The sequence below is a fragment of the Felis catus genome, chromosome B3, assembly GCF_018350175.1.
Source record: "Felis catus isolate Fca126 chromosome B3, F.catus_Fca126_mat1.0, whole genome shotgun sequence".
Taxonomy (NCBI): Eukaryota; Metazoa; Chordata; class Mammalia; order Carnivora; family Felidae; genus Felis; species Felis catus.
In genome coordinates, this window is record NC_058373.1 from 46,671,728 (window position 1) to 46,695,036 (window position 23,309).

Genomic DNA, 23,309 nt, shown 5'->3' on the forward strand with positions numbered 1-23,309 from the left:
CATACTGTATTACCTCATTGAATTAAGGGGTCGGTGCCTCTCCAGGCAGGAAGCAAGCATAATTCTTGCACTGGAAGTGACTTTTCATTGAATCTTATAAACTTGGTCAGGGAAAAAGCACTCAGACCTTAGTGTGGTGGCTCTGAGGACTGAGACAGCAGCCATACTTGGTTGAGCCCATTTGCTTCCCAGAAAAAGGAAAAATAATGAATTCCTTAGCGAATGTTAGCAAGGTCTTCAGGCTCGAGAAGGGAATCTGGCCAATAGTTTCCTAAAATGATTTTTATATTCACTATTTTATTTTGTTGTTTTCTTCTAATAATCCAAATTGGAATGACTTGATTGCTGACCTATTAGGACAACCAATTTCTCATGGCTCCACTCTGCATTAGGCTCAGTCACAAGTCACTTAAAACATCCTTAAGTTGATTACTTTTTTTTTTTTAACAGATAACACAGCTTCTTTATACAGAACTTTTAATAGAAAGAAGAGCGACAACACAGCACTGGCATGTCAACAAAAGAACACTTTGATAGCCAGGTAAGACAAGGCCATTGAGTAGAAATTATACTTTGCCAACTCTTGACTGTTGTAGATTTTGTTATATAACCATCACCCACTGTCCTCTAGACAGGGGACCCCCTTGTTCCAAAATTATTTTGATTTCCCGATGGCGATGACAAACCATTAAACCAAGTCTGGAGCCCTATGTGACTGCGGAGGTTATGTACAGCCTGTGAGGCGGGCCCTGGGTGCAGAAAGACTGCCTGGATGTTCCTTTAAGGTTGAGAACCAGTCAAAATTATTGGTAGCTTACACAACAATAGAAATTCCTGGAAAAACTGAGGTGCCTGGGTGGCTCAGTCGGTTAAGCTTCCGACTCTTGATTTTGGCTCAGGCCGTGATCTCACAGTTTGTGAGATCGAGTCCCCATGTCAGGCTTTGTGCTGACAGCGTGAAGCCTGCTTGGGCTTCCCTCTTAACCCTCTCTCTCTCTCTCTCTCTGCCGCTCCCCCATTTGCTCATGTGCACTGTGAGAGCATCCGCGTGCTCTCTCTCTCTCCCCCAAAAATAAATGAATAAACATTTTTAAAAAATTTTCTGGAAAAATCAATATAATCAACAGAATAAAACTATTAGAATCAATAAGATAGTTCAGCAAGTTGACTGGATACAAGATTAAAACAAGAGTATAAACAAGTGGAGAGAGCAGAGGTGGAGCATGGACTTCTAAAAGGGAGGTGTCTTAGAGCTGCTCCCATCTTGCCACAGGGACTTGGAGGGGTGGGAGGGCTCTAGCTCCTTTGTATCCCTTGCCCAGAGAGGACCTCAATGTGTTTCTTGGAAGTTACACTTTGTATCCTCTGGAGTTTGGGGCATCTTTACACGGGGTCTGCACAGGGCTGATGGATCTCCAGACAAGAGGCTTAGTGTCTGTGGCTACAGGGTGAAGTGGGAGCAGAAGGCTGATGGGGAGAGACCTGTCTTCCTGCTGGTGGCAGGTCTTGTGCCATCATCATAAGGCACAGAATGATGGGGGAAAGAGGTGCAAACTGGGATGGGAATGTTTTGTTTAGGGTCATTTAAAAAGAGATCCAACCCAGGAGGATCACCAGGAAACAGGTATTTCACGTAGAAACTTCTGTGTGGAGAAGATCCTGATGTAGGTCAGGAGATCTTACACTATCTCAAGTCTATACTTCAAATGCTGTGTTCACAAATGCTGTGTAGAGTCAGAAATGCAGGACATAATCCAGGCTCTGCCACATTGCAGCTCTGTGAATCTGTTCAAATCCCTTGACCTCTACAAGCAAGAGTTTTCCCCTCTGTGGGTTTGATGTTATTCTCATAACAATATCAACTCCCCAGGACTGGTGACAAATAATGTAATGATTATCTCTGATAGTCACTGCACGTGGATTGTAATGACAAAGCCTTTCTATTTGTGCCCTTTAATTTCTTTAAGTTTATTGTGTGGGACTAGTTCTTCTCTGCTCCTGGATGAAATGTAGGACAAGTCTCCGGAGTTTTTGTGGTCTCTTTCAGGTAATAAAAGTAGTCTCAGCTCAATAATTCATATTTTCCGTCCAGTGAAAAATTAGACTTTACACATCATCCACAGTTTGGGCTTCTGCATGTTCACAGCCTGGGCTTGGAACAAGGTGGAGGCCAAGATTAGGAGTTTGAGTTCCTGAGCTCTGATCCCGGTCTTGGCCCTCCCAGTCTTGGGAATTCATGGTTTTTCGCCCCTGTAAGATCAAAGCATGAGAGAGTGGGGAAAGGCGGCAGGAAAACTGTGACTTCTTTGACACAGGGATCTCTGGTCTCCGTGGTTCTCAGGGGACAGTGGGTTTCTTCAGGAATAACCCCCCTCTCTGCCCCCAAACTGAGAAAAGCATCTGAAGTTTCTCCATTCAGTGTAACACATGCTGTATGTTTGCATAGATAACCTTTATTAAATCAAGAAGGCTCTTTTTCTACTCTAGGGTCTAAGCAATTGTTTTAAAAATAACACTTGAATCACTACTTTTTCTGGTAGCTTAAGATATCATGTGTTTTCTGTTGTTCAGTCTATTAACGGGGAAAATTACATTGATAAAATTTTTGATGTCAAACCATTTTCATAAACTACTTAATCATGATGCATTTAAAAAAATAATTCAGTATCTGATTTGGTAAGCTAAAACTTTTATTTTGATTTTCACATTTATGTTCATAAGTGAAATGGGCCTATGATTTCCTGCTCATATTGTTTTTATCTGAGTTTTAATTAAAATACACTGATCTCATAGAAAAAACAGGACAAATTTTTTGTTGTTTCTGTTTTCTGATACAGTTTATTTAAGATTAAAATTAACTATTTCTTGAGAGTTTGGTAGAACTTACCTGTAAAACCATCTGGGCCTGGATTTCTGGGGTAGAAGGGAGATTTAACTCTTATTTTAATCTCTTAATACTTACTAGTCAAGTCAAATTCTTTATTTTTTTTCTGGTGCTGATTTTTCCATTTTGTGTTATCTTGGGTACTTGTGTGTGTCACTAAAGTTTAAAATATATGCATGCATAGCATCTCATAATACCTTTTTAAAGAAGAGTTTTATTGAGATGTAATTCACATAACATGATATTGACCCTTTGTTATGTGTATGATTCAGTGATCATTCACAGACTGGTGCTACCACTGCCACTGGCTAATTCAAAACATTTTTGTCATCCCAGAAAGAAATCTCATGCTCATTAGCAGTTCTTCACCACTGTCTCCCACCCACCCTGCCCCCTCCCCAGCCCCTGGTAATGGTGAATGTACTAGAAAGTACATTCTATGTATTATGTAATCCAAATCTCTATGGATTTTCCTGTTCTAGACGTTTCATATAAACAAAGTCATACAGTATGTGTCTTTTTTGTGTCTAGCTTTTTAAACTTACCATAAAGTTTTAAGGCTCTTCCATATTATAGAATTTATCACAATGTCATTCCCTTATATGGTTGCATAATGTCGCCTCATATGGATATGCCACGTTTTCTTTCGCCGTTCTTCATTTGATGGACACTTGGTTTGTTTCCATTTTTGGATGTTGTGACTCATACTACTGTGGACATAATTATTAGTAAACAGTTGCTGTCTTGAGCTCTCAGCAGGATGCCTGAGCCATGGGGCCTATTCCCTAAGAGCCACCCCCCAGCTCCCTCTGAGCACAGAACGAAAGGGTTCATGTTAGGCAGGGCAGGGAGCTCCCAGATCTCTACCACAGGACTGTGGTCAACGTATGTACTGACTGGAGGGACCCAAGCACTTCTGGCTGGTAAGTATTTTAAATATCAGCCTTGGGTTTCTCAGTTGGATCATTCAACTGCTTCATGTTACATTTGAGGAAACTGAGATCCAGAAGAATTAAACCATTTATTCATAATCGCACACATAATTCATTCAGAATCACACGTCAAATAAGTGACACATTCAAGATTAGAAATGATGACTCCGTCTAACGTTCTGCCCACCCCAATCAGAGATAAATCAAATCAAGATGAAGACCTGTCAGCAAAACCCAACAGTTGCTGCTTTCTGATTTATGTCAAAATGTGGGCACGTGAGGTTCTAAAAAGATTTCTTTTCCAGAAAGATAAAACATTAAAAAAAAAAAAAAGACCAAAAAATGTGAGTACACTCACAGGTCTGTCAGTGCCAGAAGTAGGTAAACAAAATTTTTTTTTAATTTTTTTTTTAATTAAAAAAAAATTTTTTTTCACGTTTATTTACTTTTGAGACAGAGAGAGACAGAGCATGAACGGGGGAGGGACAGAGAGAGAGGGAGACACAGAATCGGAAACAGGCTCCAGGCTCTGAGCCATCAGCCCAGAGCCCCACGCGGGGCTCGAACTCACGGACCGCGAGATCGTGACCTGGCTGAAGTCGGACGTTTAACCGACTGCGCCACCCAGGCGCCCCCCAAATTTTTTTAAATTAACATTCCAGTTCCTCTATCACATAGCGTTGGTCATCTTTATCCTGAAGAGAGCCAGACAGCTGCATTCTGTGCTGGCCTGCCACATCCTATGAGAGCCCAGAAAGTCCATCTGAAGCAAATGCTTTCTGGAGCATTTTGTTTGCATTGGGCTCTGGTCCTCCCGCACGTCTGTACACAGGCTCCCGCATTTGCTGAGTTGAGGCCAAGGTCTGGGGTCTTGAATATAAGAGCTTCTTAGGGCTGCAGCATCTGCTGAAGAGTTTGTTTTTGTTCTGCTGTTTCATGTGGATGGCTCTGTGCCAGCCATGCCCAAGGAAATGTATAGGAGCAGAAAGTAGGCAGGGATGTGCTGGGAGCACTGGGGGCAAAAGCCAAGAAGTCCTGCTGGGATGCTGCCCTGGCACAGCGTTTCCCCGTCTCCCTCCGCCATTTGCCTTCCTCACCTTTGCTGCACCCTCTCTTTCCCGGGGTCTCTACCTTCTCCCGGCAGCTGTGTTGCCCTGAGAAAGGTGCGTTCATTCAACTCAAGTGCCAGACTCCCTCCTTCCCCTGGCAGGTGAGGCTGCGGGGTTCCAGCAGGCAGTCCACACGCATGCAGGGCAGGCAGTCTTGCTGTCTCTAGTCACACAGCAGTTCTGTCTTTCTGAGAACGGAGGCCCCCAGGGCAGGCATGTGTAAAAGCCTGACATCGTGTTTGGGGCAGCTGGCATAAATCTGCAACAATTTCTTTCTGGACACAGAGAAGCAGGCTTGAAAGATCAAAGAGTCTGGTTAAATAAAATAGAGGTCTTCCATTCAATGGAATATTATATGACCAACAAGGAATGCTCACTTGAAGAATTTTAATGATGTAGGAAAATGCTTATAATGTAACGTCCTTGACATGAGTAAGCTCATTCCTCTCTCTGCAAGGCTGTGAACTGATACTCTGTGCTCCCCATTTTACATAAGAGCTCACCGAGGCTCCAAAAGGAGAAATGATTTGCCCGGCATCACACGGCTAGTAAACAGTGGCACCCACACACAGATGGAGGCAGTTTGGCTCCACAATCCCTGCTCTGTAAATGTGATGGTACACTGGAAGTCACTAGAAATCTGGAAGGTGTCATTTTGAGCACCTTTTTAAAATACATGACTGCCCAGGCCTCATAGCAAGATGTGGAAAATGACAGGAAAGGTCTACATTTTTACTGCCAGTTCTGAGAAGACTTTGGCATGTTCTGACCTTTTTCTAAAAGCTTTGTCAATGTCACAAGAGTTTTGCTCATTTCGTCCTAAACATTTACTCTTCTAGGCAGGAATAGTCTCTTGATTAACTCTCGCTGCAGGGATATGTAGGAGATTAGATGTGAAAACTTTGACAGTGCTCATGCCTCTCAATTTTCTTCTCCCTTAACTAGTTGGGGTTGTTGTTCAAAATTAATTCAATAAAGCCTGCTTTTCAGAATTGGCAGCTCTTAAGTAATTTTAGAAAAGTAGTTTCACAAAAAAAAAAAAAAAAAGCTTTTTGTGTGGGCTTCACATTACAAAACTACATGCAAGGGCTTCCTTGGTTGTAGAAATAGAAACTGAGAGAGGAAGCAGGCATCAAAGCAAGGTAAACACATTAAATCTCTTTCTCAAAGGCACACAAAACAAATTTTTTTTCAAATGCCAAGAGGAGTAATGTAATGATCTAGATAATACGGGTACCAAATTCCTGCTCTTGAGAAAAGGGATGGATGGAACATTTTAATCTGTGAAGTGACCACAAGGATCAAATTCCTAGATAATTCCACCTCGCCATTCACCTTTGCCCAAATACTTTGCCTTTTGAAACGGAAGGCGTGAATTGAGAAAAGGTCCATCCTGCCCAGTCACCCGTTGTGATGAAAGACACCCAAGCAAGGTTCAGTGGCCAGAGCCCAGTTCAGCTTGCCAGCACCTGGAGTCTCAGCTGGCGGTGCTTGGGCTCTGGTTGGACCCATCACTAAACACACAAGAGACTTAGAAATAAAGCCAAAGGCCAATGTATTGCTTTTCTATGGGAGAACCATCTAGGGAGTTACCTGTAACTGGCTCTTGGCTCAGGGCACTCCTTCCTGATAGGCTAGTCCACTTCGAAGAACAAGATCTGTGTTAGAAGGTTGCTTGGTGAAGAGGGGAAAGAGTGCCCAGGCACAGTGTTCCCAATTCATTAATGTTCTAATGAATGTGGACTTCATTAACTAACCTTAGCACTCCTCCCACTGAGTCCAGTCCTGGTCACAGAATCCTTCTCAACATAGCACTCTACACAGCCAACAACATTGGGGTGTTATGGGACTAAAGAATAACCGGGACTGTTACCCTAGGAGCACGATCCACACTGACTTCTGGGCTGTGCTACATGGTAGGCCTGCAAAATCTTCCCTTCTTCCCCACCCAAGCTCAGAGCCAATTAAGACATAAAAGACAGGCAAACAATGATCAAAATGCTATCTTCTGTTAAGAGTTACCTTTTTTTGGAAGGTGAGGCTTTTGATTTGCGGGCAAAAGCCCTGCTCAAACTCCATCTCTGGATCATTTACCCACCTAGTCACCAGCAGCATTGAAAAACCACAGGCCTTCCCCACAGGAGACTCTGGCCCACTGAGCTTACAGCCTGCCAAGGTCGAAGACCGTAATGCACCCATGTTGCAAATAGCAGATCTGACGCCAGAATCAGAGAAGGCTGAGCCATTCCTTCCCCTGACTCACCCCTCGGACAAGCCCCTCCTTTCTGAATGAATAAGGGGGACCCCCAAGAACCACCTGGAGGGTTTGTTACAACACAGTTTGCTACACCCTTGCCCCCAGTATCTGAATCAGTAGGTCTAGGGTGAGGCCTGAACTTTGCATTCCTGGCACATTCCCAGCTGCTGCTGCTGTGGGTCTGGGGACCACACTTTGAGAGGCACTGCTGTAATGGAAGTTCCTCTCTTTGAAAGTTTCATCGGCGCATCAGGGTTGGCTCATAAAACAGTGCATAATTGCCAGACCTGGCATCTAAAAGAATTAGTTTGCTCAACACCAGATGAAACCAACTTTTGAAAAGATTCTTAACCATAGGTCTTCCTAGGGCCTTTGTAACATGTAACACTCCCATACGTATATTTCTTTAGGAAGGACATGCAGTGTGCAGCGTTTCCCGAGCTTATTTGGATTTAGTCAGAGAATGCCCCTTTAAATATCTACTCTTGCCAGGGGAAGGGGAGCAGCACGCACCAAAGGGGCTCATGTTCCGCTGGCCGCACTTGAGGGGCCATGGAGCTGGACTCGAAATTCCTTCAGTTGCACTTCAGCCCCAGGTGTGTCCTGATAAACATGACGATTCTCTTGCTTCCTCATTAATCCTTTCACGCAATCAGCACAGATTTTGTTCTTACCAAGTCCCTGTTTGGGGTTTGGTAAGCCCCTTGGGGGGTGGTGCTGCAAGGATGAATGACCTGGACTTCAGGGGTTTGGCCCATGAGGGGGATGGAGTCACTATGATGAGCTTGCTATGCCGCCACAGCTCAGCAGTTGCCTGAGTTGTGGGAACAGAGAAGAAGGAGGACGCCCTCCCGATAATGGGGGAATTCAGACACTTCCTGGAGGGAGACACCTGAGCGGAGTCTCAGCACAGTAATAACTGCATATGCCGGCAAGAAGGCTGCAGGAGTGAGCACGGTCCACACGTTAAAGGTCTGAACTGCCGTGTGGCACTTCAACATGTTTACACCCCTGTAGGGGGCTTGCCTCATCCCATTTATGTTGGATTTTAGATGGTCTGGTCCCAGAAGACAACTTCTCCGGGACTGGTCGGCAAGCTCCAGATGACCATGTACTGAAGACACCCTCCTTGGGACAGGCAGGCAGGGATGACTGTCATGGTCTCTGTGTTTTTTGTTCCCTGCTCCGTAGAACTAGCTGGAGATGAGGATTCCTCCATTTCATGTGTTACTCCGGGGGTGGTGCCCATGGGCGTGATGGACCAGAAAACAGGGCATACCCACTTTCTTCCCAGCATGCCCTTCCTCAGGCTGTGCCATGTGGCGGCCAGACGTCATATGGCAGCACCTGTGTGTGGGAGGAGAGCGTTATGGCTCACGCCTAGACACTAGCCAGATGTTGACATGAGCCTGCTCTTTGTCTCTTCACTGGCTAGCTAAGGACAAGGGGAAAAAGACAGTGAGAATTCTATAGAACCTGTGAGTTCCCTTTATAGGCTTGACCTCAAAGAGTATCTGATGCCTGTGTTTTCACAGGTTTTTTTTTTCTTGTTTATTTTCCCAACTAGACTTGGAAATTCTATTTCACGGCACATTTTGCCCATTTTGATTTTCCAAACCAGATTTAGCAATTACATTTCACAGTACATCAGTGATATAAACAGTTGTATTGAACTTCATGCAAACAGCCAGCTCTCTTAGGTCCAATAATAATGCAGCTTTGCTTGGAATTCTGTTAGTCCCGGTGGACAGGGAGGGGAGTGTTTTTGTGTCATTCCTGCATTTTTACTTGGATAAAAACGACACATCCCAAGTCTTGAGTCTGGCATCATTTTGGAAGCTAACCTAACACCAACTTTTATTTGTGGATTATTTGGTAGATTTTACCTTTCTAGAATCAACTGTCCAAATGGACTTCCTGAAGGTTTGAAATTGGTACCTTTCCCTTCCTTTCATATTGTCCAGTCAGCCCTTTAGGAATAGAGAAGGGAGAGGAAGTACCAGGAGAGACAAGATGAAGTCCCTCACTTTAAATAGATGGCATGGCTGTATTACTTCTCATCTTTGTTTCCGTAATAACCTTCAGAGACCAGAAGCTTTTAGGGATTCACCTTGTGTGTGCAATATATCATCCTCAAGGCCATTTTGGCCTCTCAGATGATTACAGAAAGATGAGTGTATTGATCAATCTCTTCCCTATTTTCAAATCTGTATAGATGAAAACGAGGAAAGGCATCCTTTTAGTTAGGGGTGGATTTATGATGATATCTCTCTTCAGCCAAAGCAAGGGTAACACTACAAAGACCAGTGATCACGTGGAGTGAGATGGTTATATGACTCCTCAATGGCTCTCAGAGGGTTTATGGTGGCCAGCTTCCCAGACTGGTGCATATCTCAGTCCACATCTGGTGGTAGGAAGTTTATTGAGAGTCTGGATTTTGTATTTATAAAGCTTCCATTACCTGTTTTAACTAGGTGTTAACTTGATAAAGAACTTCACTGATAGTCAGGATTGTCTTTTTCTCACTTTTACGAACTGCTAAAAATGTTTGCAAGAGTCGAAATGTGGAAGATGTTTTTTCTTTCCTTCCTTCCTACCTTCCTTCCTTCCTTTCTTCCCTTTCTAAATTATGGAACTGGATTTTTGGGTTCATGTTTTGTATTTTTTTTCACTTGCAGCAAAGTGTTTAACATATTTTACAATCCTTAGCAGAAATAGAAGAGGGCTAGCCATGAAAAAAACAGACCAACTCTTCCTTACTATACAAGTTTAAACCAAGTTCCAGCTCTGTTCCAAGCAAGTTATATCATTTTAAGCATGCCATTTAACCTCTTTGACACCGGTTCCTTATTTGAAAAGTGAGGGTAATGAAAATCTGCTTTACCTGCCTCACATAATTGTTGTGAGGATCCAGTGAGATGATCTACGGTGAATGGCTTTTGTGAAATGTTGGTTATGTTATGATTTCAAACAACCCAGCCAACCATTAGCTGTAAATTATTCCCTTTATGTTCATTCATGCCACAGGAGAGTCACATACTAACTCTATCTGACCACATGTGTTCCCCTTTTGGTCAGTATCTTTAACAAATTGCTCATCCCTCCATTATCTCATTTATATATTGAACTCTTGTCTCTTTATGTCCCAAGGCCATAAAAACCAGTTACTCAGTTTGACCACTAGAGGGAGCAAAGCCTTTTTATTTTCTTTTTCTCAAGTCAAGAGCATTCATTCTGTTGAGTCATTAGACAGCACTCTCATATTATGGTACCTACTGAAGCAGTAAATAAATATGGAGAATTACAAGATCATGGTCTGTGTCTCTTTGGAAAATATCTCAGAAGAGAACAAAATTTATATTTTTCTTAACTAATTAAAACTAAATTAAAAGAAATTTGTATATCTTTATGTGACTATATATGTGTATATTTCCTAATTCTGTCCACTGAGAAGATCTAGAAGCAATGACACCCCAATAACAACAAGCACACCTAGCATCCAGATCTTGGTTTCTAAATACCATTCTCCAATAAGAAAAAGGCAAGACTCCTTGGAGAAATGATTGATTCCAAGGCTAGGGCAGGAAAAGTGCAAGATGAGCTTAGAACATCTTATGGTACCATAAAGGATGGAAGCCCTTCAAAAAACTGACTGCGTGTCTAAAGAACACAGAGTCAACTTGAAAGAACTCCTAATGGCCAAAACTAGGACCAAATCAAATATCAAATAATATCAATCAAATATAATGTAATATAATAATATCAAACAATAATGATAATAAAATAAAATAACCACGAATACAACTGATATAAATAAGTAATTGAATAAAATTTTAAAAATTACCATTAGGCAAACACCACAGTAATAGTTATTACTGTCAAGGATCATCTGTGATTGCTAAAATCAGCGGGTAAAAGTTTATGAGAAACAGGATATCTGCACAATCGCCAAGTATCGCCCCATAAGACACTAATTATGAACGGTAAAGTATAGCTTTATAGTGGATAAATCTGGATACCACCTTTTCCTAGTGATCAAAAATAAAATCACCAGTCGTGAGACATATCAACATTGGGTACCTCCTGATACGATGCGCTGAGAAAGACCCAACATTACTTCTGTGGTATTTTTGCCAAGTATACACAACCTCAGCCTAAATCTTGAGGAGTCGTCAGACTAATCCAAATTGAAGGACGCTGTGAAAAACAACTGGCCAATATTCGTCAGGGTGACGTGAAGCCTAAGGAACTATACATTGGAGGAGATTGAGAGGATGTGTCAACTAACTGCAATGCCAGATCCTGGATTTGCCCAGAAAATAGGAGGTGGGTGGGAAAACTGGTGAAATTCAAATAAGATCTGTAAATTATTTAATAGTTCTGTATTAAACATTAACTGGTATTTAACTAGAAACTAGCCATAATGTCCTTGTTTTGATCACTGTATTGTCGATACTAGTGGAAACAGAGCAAAGGGTATAAGTGAACTCTTGTTTCAAAATAAGAAGTTTCAAAACTGGATTAAAATTAAGCATTAGGAAATATTTAAATAGTAGTACTTACCATATGCCTGGCACTGTTTTAGGTGCTTTACATATATTATCTCATTTAACCCTGGCTATAACTATGTGAGAAAGGTATTCTATTACCTCTATTTTTCAGATGAGGAAATTAAAGCAAAAAGGTTAAGTCAATTGCCCAAGGTCACATACCTCACAAGTGGTGGAGCCTGGATTGAGCCATAAGCATCAGGCTCTGGAGTCCCTGCTGTTAATACAACATTGGGCTGCCCTTTGTGTAAGCACTATATACTTAGCTATTCAGCAAAAAATATTTGCTGAGCATTTATGAAGTAAAAACTGGTGTGCTGAATCCGTAGTCTGCAAAGACACATAGAGTAAGTCCCCCTCAAGAAGCTTCTAGTTGGAAAGCAGTCAGGGCGTGATCATCAACCATCGCAACAACCACTTACTAAGCACCTGTTATGCACGTTGTGTATGTAACATTCCAGCTTTAATGGTAATCTGGTAAGTGGCAGAGCCAAGACTAAATGCAGATCTGTATTCGTGTATTTATATTGATTGAGCACCGCTATGTGACACTTAGTGTGTTCCGTGGTGGGAATGCAGCAGAGACGGAGGCATGCCGAGGGACCTGCCCTCAGGGAACCCCAAATCCTGTGTCTTTTCCGCCACTTTTATTAAAGCAGCTAGCATATTGCAGTTTAAGTCTGGTCCTTAACTTCTTAGTGCTTAGCCCCCAGCCATCCACACACCCTTTCTCACTGACTTGGCTTTCTGATATTGGGGCTTCTAAGGAATGAGCAGACACACAGTTTATTCCTTATGATACAGCTTGATGGCAGCCACGCAGCACTTCACAGCAAGGACTCCTGCTTGCCAGAGCCACAGACTGGAGCCTATACTGAACAAAGTCTAACTCCCTTAGTCCTGTTTCCAACGACCGGCTTTCTCGCCAAGTGCCTGGATCACCCTCCAACCCACCGCCTCCCATGGATGATGTATATACAAAGATTCAAGATGGCTTCCCTGAGCCTTGGGGCTTGGTCTTAGCCAATCAGAAAATGAGAGGAACAAAATCTAGCCATCTGGTGCCTTGTATAAGACCCACTCTTTGGCCTAGGCTCCAAAGGTACACTAGACCATAACATTGATGTTTCTCCTTGAAAGTAATTTTTTTTTTCCAGATGCAAATAGGCACGCTGTTCCCTTGGACCTCTGCACCTAAGCTCTACATTGCCCTCAGGGGCCTGATTCCCTGCCTCGAGACCCTACCCAGCACTTCTGGGACCAGATGTTCTGTCGCTTCTTCCTCCCTGGGTCTTGCTCATTGACCCTTGGTTCCTTGCTGCTTGACACCATGTTCTGCCTGTCCCTGCTGCCCATTGTTAGACTGAATTGCTACAGATCATCCATCTATCTGGCTCTCCAGATACAGTGGTCCCGGGACCACTCAAGTCAGTTGCCCTGATATTGGCCATCTCCAATCTGTCACCAATAGATTTACTTATAAATTTCAAGCTCAAATGACTAAGAATAATGATTCTCCATGTTGATATGAACAGTGAAGTCTGAAGAAAAAGTGAGGATGTGTGTTAAATACGATGGAAACAGCACAACTGCTAAAAACAATAAACCAGAGAGGACAATTAACAATGGAGTTTTAAGTATAAAGTTTTTTACGGAAGTTGTGAGAACAAATAAATCCTCTAAGAGACTGTAGCTCAAACCGAGTGTTCAGTTGCTCCGCAGACAACATGGAACCATGGCTCATGGGGACCAATCTAGGCTTTATGTTCAGCAGGTTTGCCCTTTAGCTCGTTTGCAGTGATACAGATTACTGGGTACCCATTCTGATGGGGCAGGTATCTGTTCTGGCTGGTCTCTGCCTTTGCCACAATGATTGTTAAGCAGTTGAGATATCATCCCTGGGTTTATCAAATAGAATATAATGATTGTCTTACACCAAAGAGATACTGCATCAGTGTTAAGCTGTCTCTCCAAATCTTGTCATATTCATTGAGGGATGTCATGTGGCCCCTAAGTACTCCCAGAAGTAAAAAGCAGAAGCAGAATTACCAATTACACAGAAACACGTATCTCTAAATTAAAAATGAAATGACTGTCTGGGCTCTGAAATAATTCTTATAAGTGAGATGGCCTTGAAATGTACTCTTAAATCATTTGCAAATCTTGAACCACTGAATGCTTCATCTAATATTATTTTGACTGGGGCACTAGAAATGAGTACTTTTGAAGTATAACTAGAAATTCCCATTTGATGAAAACCTTTAAAAATCTATGACTTTTCGGGGTACGGAGGTGGCTCAGTCAGTTAAGTGTCTGACTCTTGATTTCAGCTCAGGTTGTGGTCTCAGTTCGTGAGATCAAGCCCTGCCTCATTCTCTGCATTGACAGCACAGAGCATGCATGGGATTCTCTCTCCCCCCTTCTCTCTCTTTCTCTCTCTCTCTCTCTCTCTCTCTCTCTCTCTCTCTCTCTCTCTCTTTCTCTCTGTCTCTCTCTCTCTCTGTCTCTCTCTCTGCCCCTTCCCCACTCATGCTCTCTCTCTTTCAAAATAAATAAATATTTTTTAAAAAATTGATGACCTAACACTTTTGAAGCCAAGATGGCTGTGAACATCTTCTTAACTGGGCCAGAATATTACATGAGATCGGTCTCCTGAAAACTTGTGTTTATTTTTTCCTTAGAAATCACATTTCATAAGCAATTACTTCTTACAAACTCTAAAATAGGGGGGAAATCTAACCTTTTTATGATTTCCAAATAGCTAGTTATAGAAAAGATTATAGCTCTCTCCTCTTATGCAACAAAAATGTTGGACTATGTCCAAGTTTCCTTGCCTGACTTCTTTTTTTTTTAATTTTTTAATGTTATTTTACTTTTGAGAGAGAGGGAGTCAGAGTGCAAGTGGGGAAGGGGCAGAGAGAGAGGAAGACACAGAATCGGAAGCAGGCTCCAGGCTGTGAACTGTCAGCACAGAGCCCCACGGCTGGGCTCGAACTCACAAACCGTGAGATCATGACCTGAGCTGAAGTCAGATGCCCAACTGACTGAGCCACCCAGGTGCCCCGCCCAATTTCTTTTTTAATTGGCAATGATTGTTGAATTTTACCAAATGCCTTGTCAGCACCTACTGAAAGCATCAGTTGTTGCTACTTTAAACTATTAATGTAATAGTTTAAACAGTGTTGGATCATTGTTATATTTCTGGGGTAAAACCTTGTTGGTTAATATGTATTATTCTCCTAATACTTTATTTGGTTGAATTTGTGAAAAATTCACTTAGAATTTTTTAGAATGGTTCATATGTGATTTGGTTTATATAATCTATTTTGTTTGGTATTTATTCTGATTTTATGATGGTGGTACAACATGAGTTGCAAGCAGTGTATGTGTGTTTGTTTCTGATGCCATGGAATAGGTACATGACCTGGCAATGAAATATTCTTTAAAGGCTTTGCAGAAATTGTTTTTAAGGATAAGCCTGTGAACACTGGGTAGAATGGATTTAACTCTGTTTCAGTGTCTTATCAAACTAGTTTTGGTAATTTTTTTCTCATAGAAAATCATTTATTTTATCCAGACTTCAAATATTTGAATAAAAATTATATGCAATTATCACATCTTTTAAAACAACCCTTCAGATCCACACTAAATGCATGATAAAGACATGCTTTATGAGCGTGTCTTTGTTGCCCTTGCTGCTTTTCAACACTTTCCGGAGCGTGTATTTTCTGGCATATTCAAACACCCAGCTTTCATATCCATTTCATATCTTATTGAACCTAATAGTTATCTATAGTTTTAGCATTCAAATAAATTTCTTTTTTTCCCTTTATTCTTTTGTTAATTTCTAGTTTTACTGCATTGTAGTCAATATGGCCACATATTGTGTGTTGTTTGCACTCCTGATTTTGAGCCGTTGCAATTTTTTTTCTTAGTTTTGCTTTTTTTTCTTTCTTTCCTTCTTTTCTTTTTTCTTTTCCTTTTTTTTCTTTATCCCTTTCTTCTGTATTTTTCTGTAAATATTTTATATTCTTGGGGCACCTGGGTGGCTCAGTTGGTTAAGCGTCCGACTTCGGCACAGGTCATGATCTCACAGTTCACTAGTTCAAGCCCCGCGTTGGGCTCTGTGCTTACTGCTCAGAGCCTGCAGCCTGCTTCAGATTCTGTGTCTCCCTCTCTCTCTCTCTTCCCCTCCCTCACTCACTCACTCTCTCCCAGTGTCTCAAAATTAAATAAAACATTACAAAAATTTTTAAATATTTTATATTCTCTCTGAAGTGTTCAGGGTTTTCTCTCTAATACTTGGGGTTCTGATGTCATGTCGTCATCGGGGTTCTTGTTCTGTGTTCCAGAAGACATTCTTGACTTTATCTTTTAAAGTATTAATTTTTGTTCAACTATGTCCACGTTAGGCTTTTTACTTAATTTATTTTAGGTAACGTTTTTGAATTTCTGAGTAATTTTATGGTTCCTCTCTGTTTTCTGGCTACCATACATTCTCATATATCCTGAATACGATTGTCACAATTCTCTTCTTTTTAAGTTCTGTTCTCCTTGATCTGTCCTGCTCTTGTCTTATTGCTACTTGACGCTAATATCATCACCCTCCTCCTCTGAAAACACCTAAATACCAGTTCAAAAACACGGAGTGTTTCCTGAAGTTTTGTGGGGAAACAGAGAGGGGAGTTACATTTCAGACTGAACAACAGCATTTTCCAAAAATCCCTTACAAACATCCCCGAAGTTTCTTTTCCTCTAGGGGATGCCCATTCTGTGCACCCCATAGACACACACACACACACACACACACACTCTACACAGATACACACTTCTTGAGGCACTCTGGGCTCAGCTTTTCTGTTCAGCTTTATTCTTGGCTTCCGTGTCCACACCAGGAACGACAGCTTTTCTCCACACTGAGCACACACACAAATGTTCTTGTTTAGAGAAACTGTTTTCTCCAGTTAGTCCAGCCTAGCGCCATGTAAAGAGGGGTGTAGGGGGGCATCAGAGTGAAGGCACAGCATGAAGAGCTTGTCGCCGGCAGCCCCCTCTGTCCCTGATCATACCAGCTCTGTGATGGTCTGGGTAACTGCTCACTCTGTGTTCAGTGTTCTGCCAGGCTTGAGAAATTCTTACCTCTATAGGACATTCTCCTAGAACTGTTTTGGGACCCTGGGACTTCCCCCTGCTGCCATTGGCATTTTTCCATCTTCACTACTGCATAGAAATTCAGTTTCTGGTAGCACTCATTTCTGTCTTCCAGCACTATTTATACTCTACTTTTTTCCTGTGACTTCCAAAGGATTTTGGAAGAGAAGGGGCTTTGGAGTCAGCCTATCACCTTGAATTTGAAGTCTGAGTCCGGTGTCTATATAAGTTCACCTCAACTACTTGTACCTCTGTTTTTTCTCTTTTCTTTCTATCCCATTCAAAGCACCCATGCCATTCAAAGAATTTTGCCTTTACATCTCCTTGCTTATTACGATTCCAGAGTGTAGTGAGAAAACAGATTCTCACCTCTGCCAGCTATTCCCTTGACATGTTGAACTTCATAGTTGACTCCTTCTGCAAACACTTACTGAAGACCTGTGTGACAGGCACCTCGCTGAGCTGTCAGAGTCAGCTATAACCAAGCATTCAGTTCCTCTGTTAATAAATCACAAGAAAGCTTGCATAATAGACAATATTTGTTCCTTGAAGAATATTATGGACATCTAGAGCATGTTTCAAGGTAAAATCCTCCAAATGCCTACATAGTATTTGAATGCCATGCCTGCAGCAAAGTGAGAAGCTATAGCAGATGTCTAGGTCAAAATGATTATGATGTTTTGAAAAAAAAACCAAAAACCTGGGATTGATTGATATATATCAATAAAATATCTCTGTCTAGACAAAGAAGAAATACTATGGCTACGTCAACCTTGGAGGGTAGCCCTGAAGGCAAGAACTTGAGCTCAGCCAGGTAGGAGAAACATGAAGAATGTTCCTTATCTTGGTTCTTAATTCATTACCTCAGAACAAAGAGTTAATAATTGCCACTGACATCAACAATTGTCTGACCTGTGGAAGTTGTTCTGAGGTTCTTGGACAGAGGACTGTAAAAGCCTGGGGACTCACTGGGGGTTAGGAGATCCATAATCTCTTGGTGGCATTGCCACTTCTGTTTGGTCAGAGGGCAGCAGTCAATTGGGGGACACAGGTTTGGCAGAACCTGTTAGGTAGGAGGAAGGAGGGGGCAGTGAGGACGGCTATGGAAAGACCAAGCAGCAGAGGAGAAAAACCTGTTAAAACCACAAATATCTTATTTAACATTTCAAAGTCTTCCTCCCTGACAGCAATATCCTTCAGAGAAGGAGTGGTAAAAGAATTGAGTGCTCCAAGGCTCAAGTTTCTTGAACATATAGGACTGACATCAAGATAAGGGATTCCCCGGGCGCCTGGGTGGCTCAGTCATTAAGCATCTGACTTGGGCTCAGATCATGATCTCATGGTTGGTGAGTTCGAGACCCACATCAGATGAACTTGAGTCCCACTTCAGGTGAGCCCCGCTTCTCTCTCTCTTTCTCTCTCTCTGCCCCTCGCTCACTTGTGCCCTCTCTCTCTCTCTCTCTCAAAAGAAAAGAAAAAAAAGAAAAGAAGATAAGGGATTCCCTGGTGTCCATCACTTAACACTTAACCAATATTTGACCCATCCTTCCCTATCTCTCAAAGTTTGTGGATGGCATTACCATGCTGTCATTCACCAAAACTTCAATTTCTTTATATGAGCCTTGGCAAAGAAAGGCCAGGAAATGGAAGAGACCAAGATGTTTCACCTGAAAACAGAATAGAAAATGTGGACAACTAAATTCATTGGTATGGCATCCCCCCAAATGAAGCTGATGCGTAGTTTCGGCCATGTACCTTGTTGAAACCCAGTTGAACTTGTAATTAATGATGTAAGGGAATGCAATTGTAGGCATGAAGGATGGGTCATGGGACTTCAGTAAAACCAGCTTAGCCTCCATGCATGCCTTGAGGAAGGATGCTGTGGTGACTGGAGTAGAACCAGCGTGGGCTCCACTTGGCTTGTGCCCGTGCACAACCAGGCAGTTACAGTCCCAGAAATCAGGGCACAGGATAACCACCCCAAGTGAAATGGAGGACCTGGCCTTAAAAGGAAACAAGGAAGTGATGAGAGCCATTTGGCCTGGTGAATTCGAGGTATGACTCTTTACCTCCCTTCCAGCTGGGGAGGATTAAACAGAGGAAACTTTAGTGTTTGAATCTAAAGTTTTCTGCTTAAAGGTGATTAAAACTAACTTTCCTAAAGAAGGCTACTTGTTTTCAATGTTTCCAACACAGGTTTTGGATAAAATGCAGACATTTTAATATAAAATTACTTATCTTTGGTATTTTGAGTTGCCCAAGGGTGGAGAGAAAGTATCGACCCCCTGACCCAGGAAGTGAGCATCAGCAGCTACTCAAATCCCACTTGACTCCAGAAGTGTTCAAAGGGTATAGTGACTTTGGGATCCTAACAACAAGTGACTTAAAATAAATCTGAGCTTCTGTGTTTGCAGTTCAATCACCTTTACGGAGCACCTACTCTCTGCTAGGTGCTGTGCTGGGTGCAAGGGCTACAGTCATAATCAAGGTGGGCCAGGTCTCTGCCCTCGGCTTTTATTCACAAATGCAACTTCTTTGTCTCAGTATTCATTGCTTTAAAGTAGACACTGGTAAGAGAGACCCTGCCTGAGCCCGTTACTTTAGGTGGGCTGGCTCTGGCTCCCCTCCAGCCTCACCCCTGCACATAGGGTGAGGAGCCCATAACTCCCACCTAGGCCTCATTCCAGGTACCTGGCATCCCAGAATTCCCTGCTCAGATGATGAAATCCTAGGCTCCGAATGGCCACAGGGCAGATCTATCCTCATGGTATGGACAGAATTAGAATGTGTGGGCTGGAATATGCCCACGTGTACATTTGAGGCCTTCTGTGGTACAGGATAGAAAGTGAAAGTGAATGGGCCTGTGTCCAAGGGCCACGTGCCCTGGTACCTCCTTGTTTCAGCCGAAAGCTCCAAGAGCCTGGGAACTGTAAATTTCAGCCTGGCCCTTCCCTGTCATTACATTTGTCGAAGTAGAAGGATAGAACGCATTTTATTTAACAGGTTGTTGGTTTGATTTATAACTTTTAAATGTTTAGACACACGGTCTGTGAGCCCTGCAGAGGTGAAGCGTGGGTGAGACCTTCAGAGCAGGGGAGATGAGGCTGAGGAGTGACATCACCTTTCTTCTGGCCCCCAGGCTTTTCCCCATGCCCCGTCAAAGGGCCTCTGTGGATTGGATGTACCTCAAAGGATGCTGGTTCTCCTTTACTCCCCACTCTGGTCACCATTTGCAAGGATTGCTGCAGCATCCCACCAGACTCCCAGGGTCTGGGAGAGGCAGCTGGCTACACTTTGTAGTCCATTTTGCTCACATGCTGACTAAGTGTGCCGGGTCAAAATTCAGCGGCGTCTCCCCATGCCACAGAAATGCATTCCCTCCTTGCCCATTACTAATCAGTGCAGTAAATGTTTCTGTACAAAGCTGATATGTTCCTTTTCCACAAGGCACATTATGCCTAGAACCATGGTCCCGGGAAGTGACAGCACAGTGGTGTGAGACCTGAGATGAAAATAGGCATACTTTCTCCCAGTGACCTTTTGGCTCATGCCTGGATAGGAATCTTGGGTATTTACTGGCCATGTGACTTGGGGGACAAGTTTCTTAGCCCCGCCCCCCCCTCTGAGTTTCTGTTTTCCATCTGAAAATGGGAACAGGAGATTGAATGGGAAAGGGTGTAAAGCAAAACTCAAGAACCTGGTTCATGGTAGATGTTCAAAGGTTGGAGTGGCCTTTACACACCTCACACTCCCCACTGTTGTGTGTCCTCAGACTCAGTCTCTCTCCCTCCCTGGCCTCTACCGAATGCGGTGGGCCCTCCTTCACTCTGCTGCACGCCCCCCCCCCCCACCAGTCATGCTGCACATCTCTGCAAGACTGGCAGTATTCTGTCCCAGGACTGCAGCTACCGTCAGGAGGCTCAGCCTGCCCCATCAGCAAGCATCCTGGCCCTGTCTGCTCATCAGCCTCCAACATCTGGATGAAACCCTACTTGAAAGAAAGTGCTGCAGTGTTGAGAGCTTGCTCTACCTGGAACAATGAAGGCAGATGCAGGTGAGTGCTTTCCCTGGAAATTCGCACCTCAACAAAGAGAAGGGGACAGATGTCAAAGTGCTACGCAGCCCAGGGGCTGCAGACCATAGGCTTTGGAATCAGACTGGCTGGGGCTTGGCTCTGTAACTTAGTGGGTGCATCTGGACAACTGAATGCCTCAGAATCTTAACTTCCTCCTCTGTAAAATGGAGCAAAATCAAAGGAGATTTGAAAGACCTGATATGAGTCCTCTGCTCAGTTTCTGACAGCTAATGAATACTTGAAAGTGGCTGTTTTTATTATAATGATGGTAGGATTATTGAAAACTAAGATGACACAACATGTAAGAGCATAAACAAAATGCCACCTAATGCGGAGGCTTAATTCTGCCTACAGAGGGCAAGAGGGAGACGTGGGTAAGAATAATGTCAGAAAGAAGGTGCCCTTGATCTGGGCCTGGGAGGATGGGGAGAACTTTGGCAGGTGGCAGGGGAGAAGGTCAGGGCATTGTAGAATGAGGAGGCCCAATGCTGTGACAATGGAAGGGATTTCGTGTGGGTCTGGTGTTCTCCCAGTGAGGTAGATGAGGCTGGAGGGCAGATTTGGAAGGACCCAAGGGTTTTCCTGTGCCATGCTAAGATACCAGAATCAATTACTCTGTAATATGATGCTTGCTACTCTTTGTTAGAACACAGGCCAGCAATGATACAGACAATGAAGGGAAGGCCAAGGTTTCATATGCTAAACACAAACACTGAGGCAGACTGTGGAAAGAACTTAGTCATAATCAATATTAATGTTGCCTGTTAGCCCACGTGGGAATAACCCCTAAGAAAACAAGCTGTCTTTAGAGCTCATTTAAAACTACATAGGAGCCAAGGAATTCAACGGTTAATCCTGACTCAGAGGATTTGTGAGAAAATACATCTCTAAATCCTTAACCTAAAAAAAAAAAAAAAATTAAAAGGTCTCAGCAGATTATCAAGATTCAGCCTGTGTGAGCACAAATGTATACTATGCAAGTGTTTAAAAAAAAAAAATGGAGTTGGAAGAATTTTCCCAGAAAGCTCTTTGGTTGAGGAAGGTTGGATTTTTCTTCTTCTCTTCTTCTTTTTCTATTTTGCAGCTGCAGCAGAATAAGTTAAAAGGGGGAAAAAAAAGGAAAAAAAAAAGACACTGTGGCCGGCCAACTTCCTTTCCAAACATTTGTTCCTGAGTAGCTCTTGCAAAGAATAGTCAAGTGCAATAGACGTGTAGGAATGCAGCGATCCATTTGCTTTATTTCTCCAAAATTATTGCTGATTGCAGGTTGGGGGAGGGGATGTGTGGGAGAAATTGGCTGCTCTATTTCGTTGGGTCTCGTTTGGTAGAGGAATGTGCTTCCAGGACCTTCTACCTTTCTCTGCTGAACAGTTCTTTCAGGTCCTTCCCCTGGCCCTGAAGGCTTGATGGTTGGAGGAAATAACTCGAGGCACATTTCTGCTCTTTGTAACAAGGACAATAATACATCATGGGCAGCAGGCCAGGAGATCCTCACTTAGCAGAGAAACCCAGATTAGCCAGAGGTGGTCCTAGAATCACCATTATTGTTTAATCAGCTTGTGTGAGTGATTCAGAAATTAACCAGTAATGTGCTGATGTAGTGTATAAAATACAAATTTAAAAAGTAATGAAATAAGATGTCTATGTATTGACACAGAAGGAGGTATGTTGTGGGGGAAAAAAAGAAAGTGCTGAAGAATATGGAGAGTGTGATCCTGATTTTATGATTTCCAAGGGAAACAACAAACTATGTGTGCTCGGGTAGGCAGGAAAAGATATCTGGAATGACCTACAGATCATACACGAACCTCTTCACTGTGGTTATTCTTTTAGGGAATGAATAAGACAGGAGAGGAAGGAGTGAGGGGGTCTACGTCTGCACTTTGTACACTAAGAAGTATTCTTTTTGTAGTTAAAATTAAAAAAAATAGAATGGAGTACAAAATTATTAAAAAATATTTTATGATATTTTCATTCAGTTTTGAGGGACTCTTTATGAATTATCCCTAAGTATCAAACACACAACTTATGACAGTGTCCCCACCATCGGTGGTGTCACCATGTGTTCAGTTAAAAGAGCTGCCCAGCAAACAAGTAGAAGGAAATCAGAGGTATTTCGGACTGTATTTCCCGGTTCCTTTCACACTTTTCCGGCTTTGTTTTTCTGAGCTGAGGATATCCGTGCTCGCGGGGCTGGGGCTCCAGGACCAGCTGAAGCTTGCATGGAGTGCTGACCACTCTTCCCCGGTGTACGAAAGTGCTCAGCAGCAGGGGTGGACCCTCGGGCTGGAGCTGTGCAGTTGGTCTGTATAAATCTCCAGAACCCAGGCACCTGAAATGGAGCAGCTTGC

The 23,309-nt window shown here is 42.8% G+C and overlaps 1 long non-coding RNA gene across 7 annotated transcripts in view; it reads left to right on the top strand.

Annotated features, from left to right (window-relative positions):
* The window catches only part of LOC109500657, a 57,475-nt gene that overhangs the window by 30,685 nt on the left and 3,481 nt on the right, over positions 1–23,309 (top strand). For 2 of the 7 annotated variants that reach the window (XR_006599193.1, XR_006599192.1), the window contains exons 3-5: positions 451–541; positions 11,215–11,508; positions 17,626–21,157. This is a non-coding gene — a long non-coding RNA (uncharacterized LOC109500657). Of the gene's footprint in view, positions 1–450; positions 542–11,214; positions 11,509–12,536; positions 14,144–17,625; positions 21,158–23,309 lie in introns of those variants that run through there. The other 5 variants (XR_006599195.1, XR_006599196.1, XR_006599194.1 and 2 more) reach the window with 5 other exon arrangements.